At 42.6% G+C, this 24,500-nt stretch overlaps 1 long non-coding RNA gene across 2 annotated transcripts in view; it reads left to right on the top strand.

The window, feature by feature from the left end:
• LOC125404445 (uncharacterized) overlaps positions 1-22,019 on the top strand; it is a 37,181-nt gene extending 15,162 nt beyond the window's left edge. For both annotated transcript variants that reach the window (XR_015002439.2, XR_015002438.2), the window contains 3 exons: positions 9,605-9,827; positions 13,986-14,097; positions 16,366-22,019. This is a non-coding gene — a long non-coding RNA (uncharacterized LOC125404445). The remainder of the gene's footprint in view (positions 1-9,604; positions 9,828-13,985; positions 14,098-16,365) is intronic.
• Positions 22,020-24,500: the final 2,481 nt, after the last annotated feature.

Genomic DNA, 24,500 nt, shown 5'->3' with positions numbered 1-24,500 from the left:
CTCACATGCTATAGAGGCTCCCTCCTTGCTGCTGTTACCTCTTCTGTCACACGTGGCCTTTTCAAGGCTGGCTTAGGGTGGGATTTTATAGTCTAGGGGCACCTTTGAGCAAGAAAAATGGATGCTCTCCTCTCGAACTAAATCACAACCCTGTTCTTGTAACAGCTGTAGAGCGAGGTTGTCCAATTCTCATTACATCTAATTCTCCAGGCCTAAACCTGCAAGGCCAGAAAAGTATTTATTCAACTGATAGTCATAGTTTTCTGCAAGGTTGTCAGCAGATGAAAGAGAAAATGTTAGGTCAGTGTCTGAAGGGCTTGAAGTAAATCTTGTTATTTGGAGACTATCCAGGTAATAGTCTGAAAAATTCTTTGAAAGTGAAACTTGAGCTGGGGTGGGTGGAGCCTCTATGTCCTATGAATATGGAAAAGACCAGGCAGGGATGGAGCTTCCCCTTTCAGCTCTTGGTTTTGTGCATTTGAATGAGAAAGTAACTTGGCTGGTAGAACTGGGAGTAGAGACAGAATAGACTAAGGTATAAGCCAGCAGATGCCAACCTGACCTCACCTCAAAGGCCTGGGGGAGGGGGAAGCTGGTGGCCTGGGACTCATCTCGGCTTCAGCTTTAGCCATGTTCTGTGTGGCACTGACAGCTGACAGAGTCGTTACTGAAACTTACAAAGGAACTCCGGTAAGCTGTGTATGTTCTATGAGCGATAATTCGTTCATTCTCTGAAATATGAACGTGCTGTGGGAGTTTTAATTGAGTCTGTATGTCTGCACATGCTAATAGTGAGAATAAACATCACCAAGTTGCCAGGTCAACATTAGCCGTTTTTTCTACCAGTTCATCTTATTGAACTTCCAACTGGTAGTGAAACAAACATTAAGTAGAGAAGGATGGGGCGCCAGTTACACCTTGCTATATAAAGCAGAACATGGGCCACAAGAGGAATTCAACTAAAATCCTATGGAGTGTCAAGTTGAAGACATTTCTTTCAGCTGATGAACTTAAGAAGAGTGTTAGCAAGCAAGCGGTCAGAGTGTCTGTGTGACATAAAGACAAACTCAGGTTACCCAAAGTACGGAGTGAATGAAGGGGCAAAAGAGGTGACGCAAAAAGGTCCTGGAGGCAGTAGCGGGCCAGGCTCAGAAATCTGTGGTTTTCAGGAAGTGAGATTATATGATCTATAAGATACTGAGAGACAGCTTATCTGGAAGCTTCATGGGGAAAGGAACAGCTGAGAAGAGACTCTGAATGCGTTTAGGAGGTGGCACACTGACATGGCTTGTGTTTGTCAGTCCTCGCTCGCTGTGGCAAAACACGACATACCACCGGAAGGTGGGCAGGGGTCTGCTCTGTGGTAGAAAACTTGGCTAGAATAGCATGTGTGGTGCCCCGGGCCAACCCCTAGCACCAGGAAACAAGAGCAAAGCAGAGATTTCAATCCGTGGAGCCTGATCCCACCCTTTCTGGGCTTGGGAGGCAGCCCATCATGGCGGGCAAGTGTGGAGAAGAGGCTATCTACTTCCACCACTCGTGGCAGCGGGGAAGAGACCAGAAGGGGTCAGAGACAAGATGCACCCTTCAAAGACAGGTCACTTATGACCTGCTTCTTCCAACAAAGCATACCCTCCCAGTTGCATATCCAGTGTAAATTCATTGATGAAACAACCCAGTGATTAAGTTAGCATTCCCATGATCCATTCATTCAGAATATGGCATTGAGGACCAGCCTCTAACACACGAGCCTTGGTGAAGGATGCCTCATATCTAAACAACGATACAGGTGGGAGGTTGTGACATGTCAGTCTAAGATTACAAGGATAAAGTCAGAAGGGAAAAGATAGGAAAATCCAATAATTGAGAGGTCTAAATATGTCAAGATGACCACTGGGTTGTTAATTAGTAATGAACGGAGCTGAAAATAGCACAGGTGTTTGTAGCTGCTTATATCTGTCGTTACCATAACAACATATGTTCTGTCCTATTCTTCCTTCCTTTTATTATAAGACATTTTTAGATTTAGGTCAACTTACATGTTTAATATAAGATGTTTCATGACCAGTATTTTCTCACTGGGAATTACACATTAATTCCATATAACTCCTCTGCTGTGCTCTTTCTGAACGCAGACATTTAAGAAAGGTGAATTACCACTCACTGCTGCAAAAGAAGCCCAGTTTGCTTAACACATGGAGAACTCTGGGTTCAATCCTCAGTACTAAAATAAGTAAATAAACAAATAGGTAATTAACGCACAAGATGACTGTCATCCCCAGAAGATGATCTCAATCCTGGCTCCTTCTTAGGACCCCCCAGGGAGTGTTTACAAAAGTTCAAAAAGCTTAACAAATGATTTCAAATCTCTGGTTTTGTTGGTTTGTTTGTATTAGTTGTTTGGGGGAGGGGGATTGAAATAGGTCTCCCACTATAGATCAGGTTGACCTAGAACACACGACATAATCCAGGCTGACTTGAAATTTACAGCAATCCTCCTGCCTCAGCCTCCTGAGTGTTGGGATTATTGTCATGACCACCATGCCTGGCTTTAGAATATTGCCTCTGATGTCAGGATTTATGTTTTAACAACTTCAGCTGAAGTGGCTGACCTTGAAACTGGTCTCTAAGCATGAACACCTGCTCTGATTGCTTTCTGTTTATTTACCGTGGAACTCGCAAACACACAATGCAGATGGATCCTTTAGTACTGAGTGTCCTTGATTGCCTCTCCCTGCTCCACAGTCCTCCAACTTGAAAAGCAAAGATTCCCGACTAATACCAGAAGTCTTCCTTCAATGCACTCAAAGTCAACCTGAACATAACATGCTTGCTAACACATAAATCCAGAAAAAGCACTGGTCCTTGGTGGCATGAACTGTGCGTCAGTCAGCGCAAGATATCAATTCTTTTATCTACACAGACAAATACACACACACTAAAAACATAGAAATGAAAAGGCAGAGAGTGACAGAAGGCGAATCTAAGGTCAACGTCTTGACTCCATATGCACAAAGTCTGTGCCTGAATAATTATGCTCACATACATGGAAACACACAAACGCCTTCACACACACATTACACACAAAAATTTAATCACCCCGTATTATCAAAAATACTCATCTATTACTTTATATCTATTGAAAATGTATTGGAAACCATTTATTCAAAGATGATTCTTGAGTTAAACTTGGTGGCAGCTTCGTGTATTCCCTGTATTTTGGGAAACTGAGGCAGAAGGATTGCTTGAGTACAAGAATTTGATTTCAATTTAGGTAACAATGAAACTGGTGCTTCTTAAAAACAAAAGTGTAAAGGAGGAAAAGTAAGAATCTATATTTGTTTATATGTATGTCAGATAAACCCAAAAAAGGGAAATTAAGAATTAGATTAAATCTTAAAACAACATGTTTTGTGTGTGTATGTGTGTGTGTGTGTGTGTGTACATTTAAATCTAGAAGAGAATGTCTGATGGTATACAAATTTATTACAGCTATGTAAAACATGCATGTGGATGATTCACAGAAGATAATATGCAAATCTGAAGACAGTTATTAGCTTGGTAGAATCCCAAGGTGATTTTTTTTTCCTTTCTCAAAACTCATTTTAATCAATTTTGCTAGCTCATGAATTACTTTAACCTATATTGGTCCATACATAGGTTCAGCTGCACAAGAACCAGCATACTGTCGAATAAGATTACACTTTCTTCCTGATGTTACAGTCCAGATATAAGCCTCATGGGGGTGATGTGGTGGCTTTCTTCTGTTGTGCCCCAAGTCCTTATCTCTTTATCCTGCCTCCCTTCTAGTGGTCTCAAATGGCTTTCCTACAATGTCTGTATTCCAGCCAGCCCAAAGAGTACAAGAGACAACACATTCTGTTCCTAAACAACTGGTGTCTGACACACAGGAGAGGGAAGAAAGGAGAGGAAAGAAGGAGGGAGGGAGGGAGAAAAGGAAGGAAGGAGGGAGAAAAGAGGAAGGGGGGGGGGAAAGGAAGGAAGGACTTTGAAATAACTCTAGTTTTGAAAGTGTTCACTAGGGAAACTCCCTAATGAAGGGTACTTGACAGTTTCCTGGTATAAGCCTATGACCTTTCCTCATGACCTTATAGATGTCAGGAGGTAAGAGAATAGTAGAATGTTTTGCAATAAATCCAATTGTTATCTATCCTCACTTAATTTGAGATGATAGTTTCAATATGGAGGTAGATACCTCTCACTCAGCTCCATTACTTTCAATTCCTGACCAACTCATCCTTCTGTGACCTTCAGAGTTCAAGACCGTAACTAATGTTGCTAACAGAAATCATCTTAACCAGGACTATAATAATGGATTTTCAAGAGTTGTAAGGTGAATTAGTATTCCCTTTGCTTATTTGTCTGAGGCATGTACAAAAGACCACTGAATTCAGGGATTCATCTCAGTATGAATCTGTCAGTAAGGAAAATAAAAGCATTTGCCACTCAAAAGGGACATCTTGTTTGAAATTCAATTTGCTCACTCTTCAACCAAATTTAGCATTGGGAGAATATTCTGTAATGACTCTTGATGCATGCCTTATTGGTAAGCGAATACATAGCTTTTAAATATTTATTGGAGGTCATTTAAGCGGGTGCAAAGATAAATCAATATGAATGTGAAGATCTATTCTTCCTGCTAAATTATTAGTAATCATCACTCTATATGCTCCAGTGCTGTTAAGGTGTGAAGGGATGCAGAGGGATTGGAGAGAGTGCCCAGAATGTTAATATGCCTAATGTATCCTTATGCCGAAAGCCATGACATAATTCATTACGTATTATGTGACTTCCTGGCACTGCTCGTGGGGAGCCATTTGAAAGTCATATCACTCATAATGTGAATGACTCAAAATTTTAGCTTTCTTAGACTCATTTATTTAAGAAATATTTTCTTGGAAAAAAATTGAATAATCTTGAGAACTAAGATAACCACCAATTAAAAACATAAACAACCAATCACTATTTTCCTTGTAAATCAGACCTTCTTGGGTTCTGTATTCGTCAAAGGCACAGTCACTGCCCACTCACCCAAACCTCCCCCACCCAGTCCCTTGGCGACATCACATCTCCAGTGTCCAAGGAGCAGCAGGAATTCTATTCTGTTCCTCTCAATCCAGCTAGTGAAGACTCCCTAATTCTCTCTGCCAACACCATACAATTTGAATTCCTGTGGCATTTGATGTCTTTTCTAATTTGGATTCGTCCTTTCAGAAAACATATCTGATTGCTAAAGAAGTGAAAACATCCACGTCCCTTGGCTGTGCATTGTTTCATCTCAACGCTGAGATGCCAGCCTGTCCTGTTCCCGTTACATGAAAATCCAGTCTGGTGCTCAGTGCAGCCGCTGCTCTCAGAGTTAACCTCAGGAAAACCCATCTAGAGCGGTTCTTCCCACTACCCTTTCTAGTAATAATGCATTTGTTAGAATATATTGTTTAGTCATAAAGCTGTGTGCATCCCTGTGATTCCAGCATCCCAGGAGGCCGAGTCAGGAAGAGCTCAAGATCGATTGTTACTCTCCTGGGCTGCATAGTGAGACATAGTCACAGAAGAATTGATGAGCTGGGGAGATGGCTCAGCAGTTATGAGAACCGGCTGTTCATGTGGAGGACCCAGGTTTAGTTCCCAGCACCCACATGGTGACTCAAAACCATGTGTATCATATAGAGGATCCGACTCCCTCTTCTGGCCTCCCCAGGCACTGCAGGCATATGCTCTCATGCATGCATGCGCACACACAGACACACAAAATCAATGCCTTTTTTGTTTGTTTTGTTTCTTGAGATAGGATTTCTCTGTGTAGCCTTGGCTGTCTTGAAACTCTCTCTGTAGACCAGTTGGCCTCAAACTCACAGAGATCTACCTGCCTCCGCCTCCCAAGTGCTAGGATTAAAAGCACGTGCCACCACCAGCCAGCTTCAATAAGTCTTTTTTTTTTTTAATTTAAGAAATGAAATGAGGAAAAAGGAGATGAAGAAGGAAAGAGAAAATGAAAAGAGCTCTTACTGGGCATGAGACACTTTGCTGAGCAAGAAGTAATTCAATTGTCATTATAATTACTCCATCTTAGAATAAAGCTGTCCACAAAGGAAGTCATCAGTTTATAAGTATGCAACTAAGAAGTAGGGAATCCAAGGTCAGGTCCCCTGGAGGCAGAGCTTACACTCTAGGAAAGCATTTGGCCCATCACTGCTAGTCCAAGCCTGCCTCCATCTAAGCTCTGAGACATAGGGGTGCTTGTGACGGGCTCACTCCCACACTCTCCAGTGCTGTGTTTTGTATATAATAGCTGCTTGCTCAGATTCTCTAACAAACAGAAGAGGATGTAGAGGCCCGCTAACCCTAATTATAGTTTCCTTTCTGAACAGCCACTTTCCCAACTCTTGAGTACAGATTAGAGTTGATATACAACCCACGAAGAGCAAACTGGGGCTCTCGGGGAGCTCAGAGGCCCTTGCGGCTGCTCAGCCCTGAGGAGCGATGCTGAGGAAATACCACATGATGAGCAGGCTACCAGGGGCTTAAGGCTTGCGACTCGGCTAGAAATATGACAGCACTTTAAGCTCAGCTCCTCACAACTGGTGACAGCTTTGTTCAAACCGCAGGCATCCCAGCCCTCCAAGAATTACTACCATGATATTTATTGAGCAATAACAATTGCTAACTGCAATTCAGAGCGTCAGATCATCATCTCTCCCCGGGAGAATTGCAATTTAAATTCTCCAGGCCTACAGAAACGTAAGGAGAAGAGGCAATGTTCTTGTTGTGCCCTTCTCAGTCTCCCCTCCACATGTCTTTCATAAACAATGCAATCTGCCTCCAGAGAGTCAAAGCACCCCTTGACACTGACTTAGGCACTCAGCAAAGATGTATGAACTTCATCTCTGGCTGTGATGATGGCGCATGAGATGTGACTTCCCATACATGCCCCAAACGAGTTAGTGCAGCTTCTCGAGGTGGTTAGCACTCAAAAACAGGCTATGATGTGCCATCAAAGATGTAGCCAGGGCTGGCACTAGACAAAAAACAATTGTGCAAGAACTGTAAGCATAAATTGCAGTTTCCTGATAGTGTCACCTCCCACTCTGTGTTCGTGTTCCCTTTATTCCTCAGGGCTCCCTCCCACCCTGCTTCAGCCAATCGCCACTGAACTGTCCCCTGGCCATGAACCAATTAATGCATTATGTCTTTTTTTTTAGTTTATTAAATTATGAAAGTTTCCATTTCCGCCCCTCCTCCCAACACATTCCCACTCCCCCCCCCCTCCTCCCTCTCCATCCCTAAGAGCAGTCAGGGCTTCCAGCCCTGTGGGAAGTTCAAGTTCCTCCCCCCTCCCTGCATTATGTCTTGAAGCTCATTTTTATCTTAACTGTAACACACGCATGTAGTTTAAGAAATAAAATATGGCAAAAATCAGCCCCCAGGCTCACAGCTCCCCAGCATCTATTCATGACTCGGTAAGGATAATTATCCCGGGAGATAGATTGCTGCCTCTCTCACACCAGGCCCTTTATCTTTATTACTCTATCTGTTAGGACTTCCTTTTTCTTATTTTACTTTTTTTCCCTGGTTGTGTAGGGGTGGAATCCAAGACTATGCACATGCTATGAAAGCCTTTATCTCTGTACCACACCCCTACTTACTTAAAAAAAATTATTGCAGATATTTATTGCATGTGCAGCATGTGTGTGTGTGCGTGTGTAAGTTAGCTCTCTCCCTCCACCATGTGGATCCCAGAAATTGAACTCAGAGCCTCAGGATGGATGGCAGGGCCCCTTACCTGCGGAGCCATCTCATGTGCCCACTTCTTCAATTTAGTAGATTATGCCCCTCCCTCATGATTGTGGGAGCAGTAACATCAAACTACATTCAAGATAGAGAATTTTACTGGGTGGTGGTGGCATAGCCTTTAATACCAGCACTCGAGAGGCAGAGGGAGACGGATCTCTGTGAGTTCAAAGTCAGCCTGGTCTACAGAGCGAGTTCCAGGACTGACTCCATAGGTACTGAGAAACCCTGTCTCAAACTGCCCCACCCCAAAAAAAAGAGAGAATTTTACTTGGGTGTTCTCTGAATATTTGTAGCATTTCTCCATTGTTTCACAGTTTTTAGAATTTAGCAGACAGGAAAACTGAGGACCAGTGTAGTCAATGGCAGGATTGGGTCTCAAGTTCAGAATATTATTCTCCTACTATATCCAACCTCTATGTAATAAAGTAGGGAAGGCTAAAATGGAACTCATTCTTAGCATTGTTTGTGCTCTGATAAGGGGGTCACTTGTACATCTAAAGATTGAGTTGAAGAATCATATTGGAAACCAAAGCACAGGACAAGACCTCACAAGCCAGGGGTATAACTGTCATTTTTTCTGTTTTGTTTTCATTTGTTTGTTTGGTTGGTTGAGACAGAGTTTCTCTGTGTAACCACCCTAGCTGTCCTGGAACTCACTTTGAAGACCAGGCTGGCCTCCTTGAACTCAGAGAGATCCACCTGCCTCAGCCTCCCAAGTGCCGAGATTAAAGGTGTGTGCCATCACTGCCTAGCTGTTCTTTTCTTTCTATTCAGTGTATCAAGTTGAAAACATGCCATAAAGTTTTTGAGATTCCAGAAATGGGGTGTTGAGACACAACTTTCCTGGGTCACTCATTACTGCACATCTTGCCAGGCAGAGCACTGACCACCTTACTCCAGACTGTCTTTTGAAGGATGTATGTATCACAAACAACCATGGGGATTCAGGTAGAATCTGGCTCTACCTAGATCAATGGGAAGGCTAGCTTTAGCCTTTAGGAAGATAGAGACACTGTCTCCTAGAACAGACATGTGCTCAAGCCATTTCAAATGATTTGGGGTCCCCAAACTCAGGATTCCTGTAGTACTCTCCACTGCAGATGTAAATATTGCCTGATGGATCTTTGTCTGCATCTTCAATTCAATTCTATCAGCATGTCTGTTTTTGTTCATATATCACGCTGTATTTATTACTATAGCTCTGTAGTGCAACTTGAACTCAGGAACGGTGACACCTCTAGCAGTTTTTATTGTTCAGGATTCTTTTAGCTATCCTGGATTTTTATGTTTCCATCTAAATCTGATCATTGTTCTTTTAAGATCTGTGAAGACTTTGTATTGGAATTTTGAAGGAGACTGCGTTACAAGCATCTTTTAAAACGCACAGAATAAATTAGCTTTCAAAAAGAATGGGGCAATTTGAAAAAGTTTGTATTGGGCTGTTGCTTTCTGAAACCATCCTGGCATAGCAATTGTCTGAGAAAACCATAGAAAGGTTCTGGAATGGACCCAAACAAAATTATGACGAATTTAGGATGGGCGCGTCAAAAAGGTGAAGAGCATAAGCTGTGAATTCTGGGTCGTGCTTTGCACACTCTGGCCCCTCCCTGCCAACCCTAAGGCACAGGCAGATGTTTTCTAACCTCTTAGCACGGCCTCCTTGTCTGAAAACTGGCTGTGATAATACCCAGCAATTCTGTCTTGAAGATTACACAATAACGTTTTGTGCAAAATGCTGCATAAATAAAGGATTTCTAATAAATATTTGTTGAATCTAAATGACAGAGAGGGTCTGGACCAGTACTGAGCTGTATTAGCTACCTGTTTGTTGCTGTGACAAAAGCCACTGTAAGAAGGAGGGGCTTATTTGGGTTCATGGTTCTAGAGGACAGCCCGCCATGGCCTGGAAGTCATGGCCACGGGAGCTTCGGGGAGCCGGCCATATTACATCGGATGAAGACAGTCCTTCCATCCAGTTCTCAGACTGTGCGAGGGTGCTTCTCATGATTAAGGTGGGTGGGGCCTTAATTGTGATTAACTATTACAATTATTAATTAATCGCCCACGGACATATCTAGAGGTTTACATCCTAGGTGATTCTGGGTCCTGTCGGGAAGACAAATTCACGTTAAAACAATGCGGAGTCTTCAGATCCATTAAAACATTGAGATCTCCTGGTGAGGTGGTACCTTTAATCCCAGGACTCAGGAGGCAAAAGCAGGCAGATCTCTGTGACGTCAAGGTTGACCCGGTCTACTCAGTGAATTCCAGGACAGTCAGAGCTACCTAATAAACACTATCTCAAAACAAAAACAAAAACAAAACAAAAAAAAACAACAGCAAACTAAACAAAAACAAAATAACCTTGACATCTGAGCTAGAGAAACAATTTACCAGTTAGGAACAGCTGCTCTTCCAGAGGACCTGGGCTCAGATTCCAACACCCATACGGTGGCTCACAACTGTCTGTAACTCTGATTCCAGCAACTCCGACGCCCTCTTCTGGCCTCTGAGGCACCAGACACTCATGTGGTCTGGTATAGACATGTGTGCAGGCAAATTACCCATACACATAAATAATAATAAAAAATTAGAAACTTTGAAATTTCTGTCTGCATGAAATATAAGACTCTGTGTCCTTCTGGCATGTGAACCGCTCAGCATCTTCAGTGAAAAAGACTTCGGCTGACACTAGACGAAATAAGATTGGGAACTGAGTCAGGGTTAACCTCGCCTCTTAGATTATTAGATGAAAATGAAGGTAGAAAGTAAATGTGATTCCTACTCACAGCCTTGAATCTGGGATTTATGTCGTCGGAAAGACAATAAATACTTACAACTTCTGAACTTGGGGGTGAGCGCTGAGGAAAATTACCTTGATGGGAGCGACGCAAGAAAGGTCATAGAGAGCAATGAAATGTTCTAGACCAGAGGCATCAGATGTTTAAGCAACGGTGCTAATGTTGATGTCATACAGGGTTAAAAGCAACACGCTCACTGTACTTCAGCTTCATAGAAAATCAGCGACTGCCCTTTGGTGACAGTGAGTTTATCTTACAGTCATTGCGGTAACTACTTCACAAAGTAATTACTTCAAGCAGTTCAGTTGTTCTCAGTTTTGTTGACTTTTTATATGTAGTCCTTAGCAACATGACTATAAGCTTACATTAAAACAGAAAGTTGTTTCTTATGATAAAAACTCTACTGTCTTTAATACCAAGGGTTTAGGGGCCACCGCTTTTTCTTTAGAAAGTCCTAATAAAGAAGAAATAAAGTCAGTTTATTAACTTAATAAAGTCAGTACGTAACAAAAATCCACACTCAAGGGCATCTAGTTCAGAGCTAAAACAAAAACTTTAAAGTGGGATGACTTATGTGAACAGAAACTCTGCAGCTTAAGAGGAGAAGAAACCACCTTGAAGTAGCAAGCCATGAATTTGAGCATTTAGTTCATAAGTGTAAGTTTTTAAATGTGATTGGAATAGGAGATGATGATGATCCTATTACAGGTCTGTCTGGCTGATGACTCTATTACAGGTCAGCCTTGCTCATTGCAGGGAACTGTGACTGGCATTTCAGTTATGTGGGGCAGAAGAAATCACCTCATTATGTGTATTCCATTTGTGACTAGAAGCTCATCCACTCGATAGCGCCTTTCAGCAAGCAGGCTCATTTAGGGTTGCCATCTCAGGGGCTTTTGAGACATATTGGGTAGACATTACTGGGCTCATGTGGAGGTTTGCCTCTTTCATTTTTCTCTTTGCTGACCAAAGGAAATTGCAAACCATTATGTGCAACTGTGCCATCATTACAGATTTATGAGAGAAATAAATGATTCCTTTGATGGATATAAGAACGCAGAAGCTTTAAGGAGATGATTTCCCTAAGACATAATGGCATTTCCTGCTCTCCACACGGGTCTCTCTTAAATTCTCTCTTTTTCAGAATGTATTAATACCAATGTAGAGGAAACAGACTTATTTTTTTAAAACTTTTGTGTGACTTTATTACCATATTCAAATATTTTTAAAGATGATTTACTTTATTATTTTTAATGATATGTATATGTATAAGGTAGTGAGCAGGTAGGTATTCACAGAGACTAAAGGCATTCCTCTGGATCTGGAGTTGCCAGTGGTTGTGTGTAGACAGAAATTTCTGTCCTGCCCATTCCTACAGCCATTCAATCCCAAAGAAATACAGAGAGGCTTATAGTAATATAATAATTATAAACTGTTTGGCCTATTGCTCAGGCTTATTACTAACTAGCTCTTACAACTGAAATTAACCCATAATTCTTGTCCATGTTTAGCCATGTGGCTTGGTACCTTTTCTCAGTAAACCACTCTCATTTTGCTTCCTCTGTGTCTGGCTTGTGAATGTGTCTCTCTCTGCCTTTCCTCTTTACAGAATTCTCCTAGTCCAGTTGCCCCACCTATACTTTCTGCTTGAATACTGGCCAATCAGCAATTTATTAAACCAATGTGAATGACAAATCTTTATAGTGTACAAGAGCATTACCCTACAGCAGTTGTGAGCCACATGATGTGGGCTAGAAACTACACTCAGTTCCTCAGTAAAAGCAACAAGAGCCAGCTCTCTGTGTTCATCTATTCTTTTAAGTTATGTTTATCTATTCTTTTAAGTTATAATTATATTAAATATTCATCTTATGCAAGGTGAGTCTTGTGGAAAATGTCAATGCCCTAATGGTAAGCAAAGGGTGTGAAAAGGGTACTTCCCAAAGAAGTGCTTCCCCAAAAATGACATCTTCAACTCAGCATGGGACTAGTTGCTAATCATTTTTGTATGCAATTTTCAAATATAAGTTAGGAAGATTTAGACTTACCCATAAGACCAAATGAAGTAAGTTTAATGAAACACTGAATAACTATTGAGTCAAATGTATCGTATTAGCAAATCTGCAAAGTCTTATTCAGGTGGCATAATGAGAAACCCAGTCATAACTGGGGAGGGAACTAATTACATGGCTAAGAGAGCCATTCCACTCACAATCAAGATGGTGGACTAAATGGAAGTCGGGGTGGGGGGAGAATGGCAGGAGATTGCAAAGGGTGGTCTATGAATTACTGAAGTACCCTCTGCACACTGTGACTTTGTTACATATGAATGAACCTGGGTTTGGCTGCAGGTGATGGCAGACACTCAGCTCTTGTTCCACGACTGGAAAACACTCACTGCATGTGTGTGAAGTCATCCTAGACAACCCAGCTTTAGTCAAGCTTATTTTTAGGGGGAAAAAGCCACAGGTTCTCCAAAAACCATGAGAATAAACATTTTCACTACCCACACGGTTTTGGACAGTGTGTGACTCAGGAAGCGCTAACTGACACAGAGAGCATTGTCAGGAATGTGATGGTTTGAATGAGAATAGCCCCATAGGCTCATACACTTGAATGTCTGGTTCCGTTTGGTGGACTGTTTAACAAGGATTAGTGACCTGGTTGGAGGAGGTGTGTCACTGGAGGTGAGCTTCAAGCTTTCAAAAAGTCTCACTCACTCTCTTCCTCTCTCTGTCTTGCTCTGTCTCAGTCTCTCTGTGTCTCTGTCTCTCTGCTTCCTACTAGGGATCAGATGTCAGCTCTCAGCTACCGCTCCAGTGCCAGGCCTGCCTGCCACTAATCCTGCTGCTATGGTGGCCATGGACTCACCCTTTGAAGCTGGAAGCAGGTTTCCAATGAGATGCTCTCTTTTAGCAGTTGCCTTGGTCATGGTGTCTTTGTCACAGCACTAAAACAGTAGCTAAGACAAGTTCTACTAACAGAATCAGCTTGGGGACAAATGGGAAACAGAGACGGGAACGTTACCATCCAAGGTTGGTAACAAACTGCCTTAGTGCCTAGGAAATGGCCAGCGGTGACTAGGGGTGGAGAAACCGTCTGGGCTGTTGGCTGCGGTGATCTGAAAGGTGAAAACTTAGCAGTCAGTTTGTAAAACTGGCAAAGGAAATTTCCAAACAACATCTTGAAAAGGTAGGTGTTTTGTTTTTATTTTTGCGGAAGATAAAGAAGGGAGCAACAGAGACAGAGAGAATGGATTGAGATAAAGACAGAAGTATAATCTTCCTGCAAAATTCATAGACCAATGAAAAGGAGCCAGGAGTTTTGAGACCTGGGAAAGAAAACTTAACTTTTTTCTGGCCTCTTTAGCCATTAAACAGGTCTCAAAAACAGTGCTGACTTCAGAGTGCAGACCCACATCATGCATTTGGCTGAAAAATCCCACTGCGTGATTTCACAGCAGCCTGACGTCAGCCCAAAGGTGAGAGCAGCCTTCTCAGAAGGAGTTAGTGATGCGGTCTTCACAGCAGAGGCAGGACAAAGCCAGACTGAGAGGACACTTTCTATTTGTTATATCTGGAGAGTTCTGTTAATAAATCCCTCCTGGCTGGAACTGAAAGCAAGAGGAGAGGACTGGCAACTGGTAGAGAGTGCCCTCAGCTTGCACAACACTCAGGGTTTGCACCCCAATGCTACATAAAACTAGCCTAGAGGGGCATGGCTGTAATCTCAGCCCTGGGAAGGTTGAGGCAGAAGAATTAGAAGGTTAAGGATAAACCAGGCATGGTAGCACACACCTTTAATTCTAGCACTCAGGAAGCAGAAGTAAGTAGATTTCATGTGGGCTAGCCAGTGCTACATAGTGAGATCTGATGGAGGAGGGTCATCTGTCTATGTGTTACTTTCATTGGTTAATAAAGAGATTGCCTTGGCCTTTTTGATAGGCCAGCCCTTAGGTGGGTGGAGTAGACAGAATAGAATGCTGAGAGAAAGAAGAAGAGGCTGAGAGCTGCCCGCCATGAAGCTACCAGGTCAGACATGCTGAATCTTTCCCAGTAAGCCATGAGCTCGTGGTGGGATACAGATTATTAGAAATGGGTTGAATCAATATGAGAGAGTTAGCCAATAAGATGCTACAGATAATGGGCCAGGCAGTGTTTAAATGAATACAGTTTCCATGTAATTATTTCGGGTAAAGCTAGCCGGACGGGCTGCCGTTCCTTCTACAGAGACCTATGTAACAAACAAACCTATCAAACAAACAAGAAGGTCAAGGGTATCCTCCACTACATATGAAGTGAGTTCAAGGCCAGTCTGAGCTATGCAAAACTGTCATAAAACAAGAGGATTTCAAAATAAGATTTCTTTGGGTCCTCTATTTTCTACATGCTGTAAGCAGGCAGAAAGGAAGGAAGGAAGGAAGGAAGGAAGGAAGGAAGGAAGGAAGGAAGGAAGGAAGGAAGAAAGGAAGGAAGGAAAGGAAGGAAGGAAGGAAGGAAGAAAGGAAGGAAGGAAAGAAGGAAGGAAGGAAGGAAGGAAGGAAGGAAGGAAGGAAGGAAAGAAGGAAGGAAAGAAGGAAGGAAGGAAGGAAGGATGAAAGGAAAACCTACATTGTGGGGAGCAGATAAAGCCCCCTGGGTAAATGTATATTGTTGACATGGACCCCAATGCCTCATACCTACAGGCAAAGTCTTCCTTTTGTTCAAGCATGTGTGTTGAGATGCGCAAGGCACAGCACTGCTGAGTTACAACAGCTGGAGAGATAAAGCAGTGGGTATCCCAGCAACTACATCATAAACTGGGTGCCTGCACTTATAATGCCAGCATGTGAGGGCAGAGAAAGAAGTCCTGTCTGGGCTTGATAATAGGAAGTGCAGAGACAGGAGGATTCTTGGAGTTTTACTGGCTACCAGCCTAGCTGGAAAGCACAAGCTCAGGGTTCAAAGAGAGACCCTGCCTTGAAGGAATAAGTTGAAGAAGATAGAGGTTGAGACTCAACACCCTCCTCTGGCCTCCAAGAATACCTGTAAATGAACACATATGCATATATACCACATATATGCACACACACACACACAGACACACAGAATATTTTTAAGCTACCTAGTTACAAAGAAACTGTGATTGAAAAGGAGGTATTCGAAGGGTGGAGGGGAGCTTCAGAGGACAATAAACTTGCATTAGACAGCCCTGGGAGGAACTCGACCTCACTAAGATATGCACCACACTCGCAGAGTAGAGCAAGCCAGGCACTCATACTTAGAATTGTCACCCGCACTAACTGATTCATGTCTCCTGTCCTTTCTCTGAAAGACAGTGTGTTGCTGTCATTGTAGCCTTACCTCACTGGCATGTGAGGTCTGAGGTATGAAGGGCAGAGAGTTAAGGGAAGGTAGACCTGGTAAGCTGTATTTAAGAAGCATCATCCACACCTGGACCAGTTCCCAACCACAGGCTCCTGCTCTCGATTCCGTTACTTTAGCATATAGCAATGAGGGAAGTATCTTGAAAGCAAGGACTTTTGAAGTCTTACTCTCACTGTTGCGTCCCAAACACTAAGAATGATGACAGACTTAACAATAGTCTTTGGCTTGAGGATTTAAATTCTTCCATCATTGTGTGTGTGTGTGTGTGTGTGTGTGTGTTGTTGTTGTTGTTGTTGTTGTTGTTGTTGTTGTGATATGTTATCAGATAAGTGTAGTTTTCATTTTTGTTTTTAATGAAAATTAAAAAAGCATTGTGATCTAAGCAGGGAGAAGGACTGGAAAGGGGGTCTGGGAAGATGAAACTGAGTCTCCCAGAGGTGGAGCGGCTCCTGATCACATCGATTTCCCCTTCTCCCAAGACATCCACCCCTTCCTGCTGCAGCGCCTGCCTTGCCATTTCTCCCTCAGATGAAGAAATGCTCACTGAGTGGTCCTGTCAAACAGAGCAAGAGGCCATATTGGAGTCAGCATCTTCTTGGAGCCAGTGGTCAGTGTCCTGCTGTCCCCCAGAGGACACCATGCCCGGGAACAAGTCATTGCATGAGAAGAAAAAGCAAACAGCCAGGATTTAGTACTGGACCCTGAAGAAGTGGACCCTGAATTGCCAGGATTCACTGAGTGGCCCAGACTGGCCTTGTATGGCAATCCTCCTGCTTCAACTTCCTCACCGTGTCCAGCTCGTAGTTCTTCATTCATTGCCCTTGGTCCTCGCAAGCCCATTAGTGTTGGGAATGAATGATATGTAACTCAATGGAGAATCTGATGATTCTGGGAACCCCTTTTCCAAACTGTTCCCAAATAAATTCTTGACATTGGGGGGGGGGAAGAGGGAGCTAAGGAATCATCCTTGCAGAGAGGTATAACCTCAGTGTGAATCCAGCCACGTACTCAGAGAAGCTTGAGGACTGCAAGAACTCCTTCAAGGCACCTACAAGACTGGCTGGGTCCTGAAGCATGAGATTCCATTACTATTGTCTTCATACTCGTAGCTATAGCATTATAAGTGGTCATAAAGTTACCTAGCACTTTCTACTTCACCCATTGATTAAATCTGTACTTTCTCTAGAAAAATCCCACAAGTTGGCCACACATTGGATAGAAACTAATTTCCTCATGCTTTTTTTTCTTATTCTAAATTTTTATCAGCCATTAATTTGCAGAATGAGTGACTCTTGACTTAATATTGGAAGACACAAAATTAAGTAAATTGAGCCCGCAATAAGGCTGTCATTTTAGCAATTTTGTAACATCCCATTTATCGTGTAATTATGTGGGTGCATTAGAATATGAATAGCTAGTTATCTCCTATTTCTACTTTTATAGTAGCAGGATGATAAAGAAATTTCAGGATAAAGAGGAAAGAAAGAAGGCAAACTATCAAGAGATGTTAAGAGCATCTGAACTGTGGGCTGACGATTATTCTGGTTTGAATTTTTAAAATTGTTATGATCTAAGAAAATAAGAAAAAGAAAATTGGTTCAATAGGCTTTAAAACCGAAGTTTTCCTGGCTAACTCTAACATTTGACTACTTTTGCCCTTCAGGTTAGCAGCAAATGAATGAGGAAGGATTTACTCTTGACAGAATCTTATTCTTAAGAATAAGGCTGTCTTTGGAGCTATTAACAGAGTATTCTCTCATATAATTACTGTGCAGGATTTGTGTGTCTGTGTGCCATTTTTCAGCATGCAGTCCATTTCATTAAAATGTGTAAGATCAGCTAGCGTGGGCTGTTTGGTGCCTGCTGAGTGATTAATCAGCTTGGGAGCCTCGGTAGGATTAAGTCTTGGAATAAACAAGGATTATTTATTTATTTATTTATTTATTTTTATTTAGCTTCAGTAATTCAGAAGAGCTTTCCTGGCTGCACTGAAACAGTTTTGGTATATGAACAGACAAGCCTCTATCACACAAGGTTAGGCTCCCCACGAAGTCTTTCAAACACCGAGAGAGAAGTGGTGGGCATCCTGGGAGTAAAGCAATGCAGTAGTTGGCCTATCTTAGTTCCCTATCTGTTGCTGTAATAAGATACTCTGACATCATCACCTGGGGAAGGGAGGGTTTGCTTTGGCTCCTGTTGGGGAAACCACAGCCCAGAAGCTTGAGGCCATTAGTTACTTTGTATCCACAGTCAAGAAGCACAGAGTGAAGCTTTGGAGATGGCTCAGCCTTTAGGAGCACAAACTGTTCTTCTAGAGGACCAGTTTGATTCCTGCCCCACTATGGCAGCTCACAACTGGCTATAACTCCAGCTCCAGGGGTAACACCCTCTATTGGTTCCCGTGGGCACCTGCACACATGTGACACACACTCACACAGATACACACACATACATAAAAAGTAATAAATCTCTGAAAGAAGCACAGAGGGAAGAATGTTAATACTCAGTTTACTTTCTCGCTTCTTAAAACCTTATCTGTGTGCATGTGTGTGTGTGCATTTATGGGTGTATGTTGTGTGAGAGGGAGAGAGGAAAAGAGAGCCAGCAAGAAAGACATTGGGGGGGGGGGGTTCCTCCATCTGGCCACTGCGTAATCCCCTTGTTTCTGCCTTGCATCTCATCTTTTGGAGAAGCCCAGAGTTACAGATGGCCACAGCTGCATCCAGCTTTTCACATGAGCTCCAAGAGCTCAGGCTGTAAGGCTTCTCCCTGCTTAGTCACCTTCTGGCCCCACTCTCCCCATAGAAGAGTCCAAACTCCCCACCCAGGGAATGATCCCACCCACACTTAAGATGGGTCTTTCCTCATCTGTTAACCTCGTCAAGACAGTCCCTCAGTGTATCTGCAAGTGAGTCTCCCAGGTAACTCCAGAGCTGTCAAGTTCCAATCATCACTAGCTCCCACACGACCTGTTTTTATTTTAGGGAAAGAAAGCCATGCTTACTAACAAACAAAACAACTAATATTATAAATTATAATATGCTCTCTATTCCTAAATATGCTGGCGCGCACACACACACACGTTAGGAAAATCATCATAATTGGAAAGGAATTTGTTCCAAGTAGTACAACTTGAACATTTCTCAAAAGAGGAAATAAAAATAAAAACTAGAGAAGTGATGTGTTCAACATAACAGCTACCCAGAAAGATGTACAGTGGCTCTGACTTTCACTGGCGGTCAACAATTCTCCCAGGTCATAACATGTTAAAGAGAAGAGCCCTCTGGCATGTGAAGAAAGACTGGTCACTCTGAGATCTCTGAGACATTGTTTTATCAAGCCCCAGGATCCTGCAATTTCTTCAGCAATCTGCAACACTAGGAAGAATGAGATTAGGCATGACCAACATGAAAGGCAACTTCCAAATATACAAGGAAAGGGTTGCAGTCGCCTTTCCTGCCATGAACTTCCTGCTGACTATAGTAACTAAAGCCTTTCAGTAAGGCTGGCCAGTGTGCATGTTTGCCACCAAGGCTGATGACCTGAGTGTGACCCCCCAGGACCTACATGGTGGAAAAAGAGCACCAACTCCTGGAAGCTGTCCTCTGGCCTCCACACGTGTGCCACGGCCCATAGGAGCCTACATGTGCTGGAGCACACATGCACACAGGTCAGTCTAATAAGTTTCTTAAGGATCACTTAAAAACACTTTCCGTAGCACAGCCTTGGACTTGTATGACATTGTTCCTGGCTCTGCTGAGCTATATACACTGAGATATCATTTTCTTAAACACATTATTCCTGTTTTCTTTGTATTGTGGCATGTGACTGCAATTTTTGGGCCACATATTATGGGTCTGGCAAGTAGCAAAGAATGATGCCACTGTTGCTTCAACTACTACTAATTCCCTATTCTTTGGAAATATGTTTATGCTTGTGGGTGATTCTGTCACAGGCAGTATGTTGTAATGAGTATATTTATGAGTCCAGCCATTGTGAGTGGGAACTGATGCGGTCTTGTACCTCGTGTGCTGCTGAGTTATTACACAGATCTGAACAGCCAAGATGTCTGTGATCAGAGGAGGAAAAGGAATTTTCAAACATAAAACATGTTCTTGGCATTAGCCTGGAACAGTGGACATTCATAACCCACAAATGCCCGGGCTATAAATTTGCAAGGTTGCATTAATATGGCAGTAAAAGTCATTCTTCTGAAAGCTGCACTTGTAAAAATTTTATAAATTCACATGGTTGTTCCTGGCAAAGAACTACATCTGTCAACTCTGTCTTTCTGCTCACAAAACAGTGGGGTTGGTGTCTCGTGTAGTTCACAATGTGTTCATAAAATTTTTTTGGGAAAAATCAGGATGGAAGGAACTCCACTCCTGGGGTGCTAACCCTGCCCCTCCCGTGGCTTGGTGTTAGCGTTCAGTCTCCTGAGAGCCTTTCTCATCAAGGCCTCTTCTCTGCATAAATTTCGTTTTATTGGACTTATCTAGTTCCCAAATTAGCAAAGCAAGTCCTGTGGGGTTGTCTTTAAAAATCCCACATTAATATGTACAACACAGCGGAGCTCTTCAGCCCCTAGGTCAATACATATCCACGTCACGTGGTCCGGGAATTGTCTGTGGCTGTCTTCTCCTACAGCGTTCGGAATGCACACCGTATTGGGGACTCTCAGGCAGATTTGCCAAACTTATGCCTTCCTACGAGAGAAATAGAAAAGAGAAATGACATCAGATTCCATTTTCCCATAGAAGTGTGCCATCTGCTGTCACTGCCACCCGTCCCTTAGTTTTCGGGGCAGTGGTTCTCAACCTTCCTAACGCTGCAGGTCTTTGATACAGTTCCTTATGTTGTGATGACCCCCAACCACAAAATTATTTCATTGCTACTTCCTAACTGCAATTTTGCTATGTTATGAATTGTAATGTAGTATCTGATATGCAGAAAATCTGATACGAGACCCCTGTGACAGGATCCTTCAACTCCCAAAGGGGTCACGACCCACAGGTAGAGAACCAGTGTTCTGGGGAGGAGGGAGACTCTATAGAATCACTTTAAAATTGTATTAGACTTATTTGTCTACTTATTTAGGGTGCATATTATGTGGCTGTGGAGTTCAGAGGACAACTTATAGGTGTAGATTATCTCCTTCCACCATACAGGCCCTGGGCACCGATCTCCAAAGTTGCCAGTCTTGGGCGCAAGCGCCTTTACCTGCTGAGCCACTTGGTCAACTCCAAAGTCAGTTCCAATAACAGACTGAGTGCATAACAACAAGAAGTGTCAATGTATTTACCTTTGTAATACTGTTTTCTCGGAGGCCTATGTCCAACCCAGGACTTCACACATGCACACCAGGCAGCTGTATTACAACAAAGCCGTCCCGAGACTGAACAGATATGTTCTGTTGCTGTTTTGGTTTGGTCTGAATTGCGTTGTTGCTGCCATATAGTTTTTCCTTGCTATTCCATGTTGTAAGTTTCTGTTGGGGTCAAACACTAGCCAAAAGCAGTTTGTGGGGAGTTTGTTTCATCTCACACTTCCAGAAGGAAGAGTGTATTTGGGCTCACTCCTTCCCCAGAAGGCGCCAGTGAGTATACACACACACACACACACACACACACACACACACACACACACACACACACACACTGAGTTTTGCAGGCAAACTCAGAAATTCATATAGCACCAACCATTCCATAGACCATCACAGAAGGATGGGGTAGGAATACAGATCAGGAAAAGGGGGCAGGGGCTTGACAGAATCACAAAGCAGGAACTTTAGTTATTTTCTCTGTAGCCAAAGTAGCAGCAAGAATTTCACAAAAGATATAAATCCCAACATTTAACAGAGAGACGCACTGGGTTGTCAGGAGACGTGTTTCAAAAGGCTATTGGATGGATGCATTTCTGATGAATTATTTAATATTCAGTGAGCAATGCCTTTAACAGTAGCTTTGCAAAGGTCAAAGCTATCTTTCATATGACTATTTTCACATTGTTCCCTTAATAAATACTGAAGCTCTCCTTACTAAGTGGCGATTTTTATGAGTAGTTATATCAACGGAGCCTAGACAGACTGGTTTTGTGTATGACCTGAGATAATAGGAAATGATCCCCCTTCAGAGAGACCACCACAATTCCTAAGGCACAATGTGCCTGCAAAGGCCCGCCCATGCGCTCTACAACCAAGAAGCTGCAATATCAGACAAAGCTCCACTGTGCAGATGAGGCACCTCAGACCCCAGACCCTCACATGTCCAGAAGATGACTAGCAAGTCCCCAAGAAATATATGAACCTAATTAACAAAAAAGGGGAACTACAAATAGGTTAACTTCTTGATTTCTGCACTCTGTCGACAGTCCCATCTTATGACCGAGCTTTCTCCGTTCATCGTGCCTGAAAGTACGCATTCACACAGGATAGCGACACTGATTCTATAACAAGAGTCCATCCCCGAAGAGCAGGAACTGGCCACTGAAACCTAAAGCTATATAACGAAGAGTATTGTTGCAGAGTAAACGGGTCATCAGAAGCAGAGTGAGGTGGCTCACATCTGTGAGCCCAGCACTTGGAAGGTGACGGTAGGCAGATCAGGAGTTTAAGGTCTTCCTTAGCCACAGAAATTCAAGACCAGTCAGAGCTGCATGAGATTCTACCTCCCCCACCAACAAACACAAAAACAAGCATGCAAACAAAAAAACAGTATTATCAGAAATATACAGGATGCCTAATTGTGTTGTTCTATTAAAGGCTTTCTGGTGATCACTATCCCAAGTCATACACGACTACATTTTTTTTTAAAGACAACTGTTATGCAAGCTTTCCTATGGCACAGGGGAATGCTGCATTCCGAAGACAGCAGAACATCATTTCTCTTTGAGATGTTTATGACAGAAAGACCTGGAACCATCTGTCTAAATAATGTCAAAAGAGCCACTATTTTCCTCATAAATGGAGGTGGGCTTTGGGGTTTACTTTACAGAATCCAGCAGTTTTATTTTTCTTGATATAATAGATAAAAAGTCTCCAATATTGGAGTTAGGGACCCATACCCTTGCCTGGGCCATTTTCTAGTGCCTAGAAAAGCCTAAGACTGGTAGCCTTGCTCCAGAATGTTCATTTGGGCAACATCTGGGGTGAATTAAGTTTCAGTTCTGTCCCAGAGCGAGCTCCAGATGTGGAGGTGTAAGCGTGCTTTCCAGGAACTGTAGATTACATGGTCATGATATGGACTGCTTATATTAGAAGTTCAAGTACCACATTTCCAGAAGTGTGAAGAATGACAGCGAGGAGAAAAGCTTTGAGATCTTAAATTACAGCCACATCTAATGAACGCCGAGCTGTTTCTCCCTTACAAGGGTATTGCTTTTCAACTCCTGGAGCTTAAATGAACCCAGCGATCATAATAGTAAATATGGGTTGCAAAGGTATCCCAAGAGGTGTTGTTAGTCACATATTACATCCTTTTCTAATTTGTACACTCTCCATGTTTCAGGGCTTCCCAGGACTGCTGAAGCCTCCAGAATTTCATGTTTCCCTCAGCAGTCTACAATAACCCTTCGTCTGAATGACATGTCCTATTTCCTCAGCAAACATATGATGTGGGGAACTTAGTAAAAGATTTATTATAAGAAACAGCCCAAGGTTTTATTTCCTCCCTTAATTGAATACATTATTGCCTCGTGTTTAGAAAGGCCGTGTTGATGCTTTGCGCCTCAGAACAACCCTGCACACACACCATCTGCAGCGGGAGGGTTTATGAGACTACAAACCAGGATGCAGATGTTGGAGGGAAAGTTGCAAATGCTAAGTCGTAACACATTACAGCTTGCTTTAAATCTACACACTGTGGTGGTCCAGCAGGTTTTTATTTTTATTCTTTTTATTAAAAAAATTGAGTTGTTGGCACTTATGAACATCTAAGGACATGACGCCTTCTCTTTCACCACACACATGAGGGAGGTGACAAGCTGTTGAGGTGGCAAATACAATCCTGCAGTGGGGAAAGGGCTAAGTAACTTCAAGAGAAAAACCCAAGATTCCTATTTCTTGATACTAGTACAAAAAAATCCATACTTAATGTCAGCAGTCAGAAGCACATGAGCGGACAAACCTTTAGGGAGTGGAAATGATCACCTCTTCATTGATCTATTTCACAACTTTAGATTTTCATCCATTTATTTGAAAGGCATTGATTGAACACCTGAAACTTGCCAAGTTACCCTGCTCTGGGGTTTTATTAGGATGCGACTCAGAGGATTTTGATGCAAAACTTGGTGAATTTTTATTTCTTTCTCCAACTGTTTAAAGTTCAAGTGGACACATCGTTTCCAGAAAGTGTATGGAAATCTAATTGTGTCCTTGTTGGTGGAATGCATTGGCAAATGAAACTCAGCTAGCATAACTGAAAGGGTGGGTCACCCGAAAAATGGTGACATTGTTTCGATCAGATTCCCAAAAATAGAACTCAATTGTACCTGTCAAATAAATAAAATACAAGATGCCACT

The sequence above is a fragment of the Myodes glareolus genome, chromosome 6 (genome assembly GCF_982192425.1).
Source record: "Myodes glareolus chromosome 6, mMyoGla1.1, whole genome shotgun sequence".
In the NCBI taxonomy this organism is placed as follows: domain Eukaryota; kingdom Metazoa; phylum Chordata; class Mammalia; order Rodentia; family Cricetidae; genus Myodes; species Myodes glareolus.
This window is presented reverse-complemented; position numbering and strand designations above follow the sequence as displayed.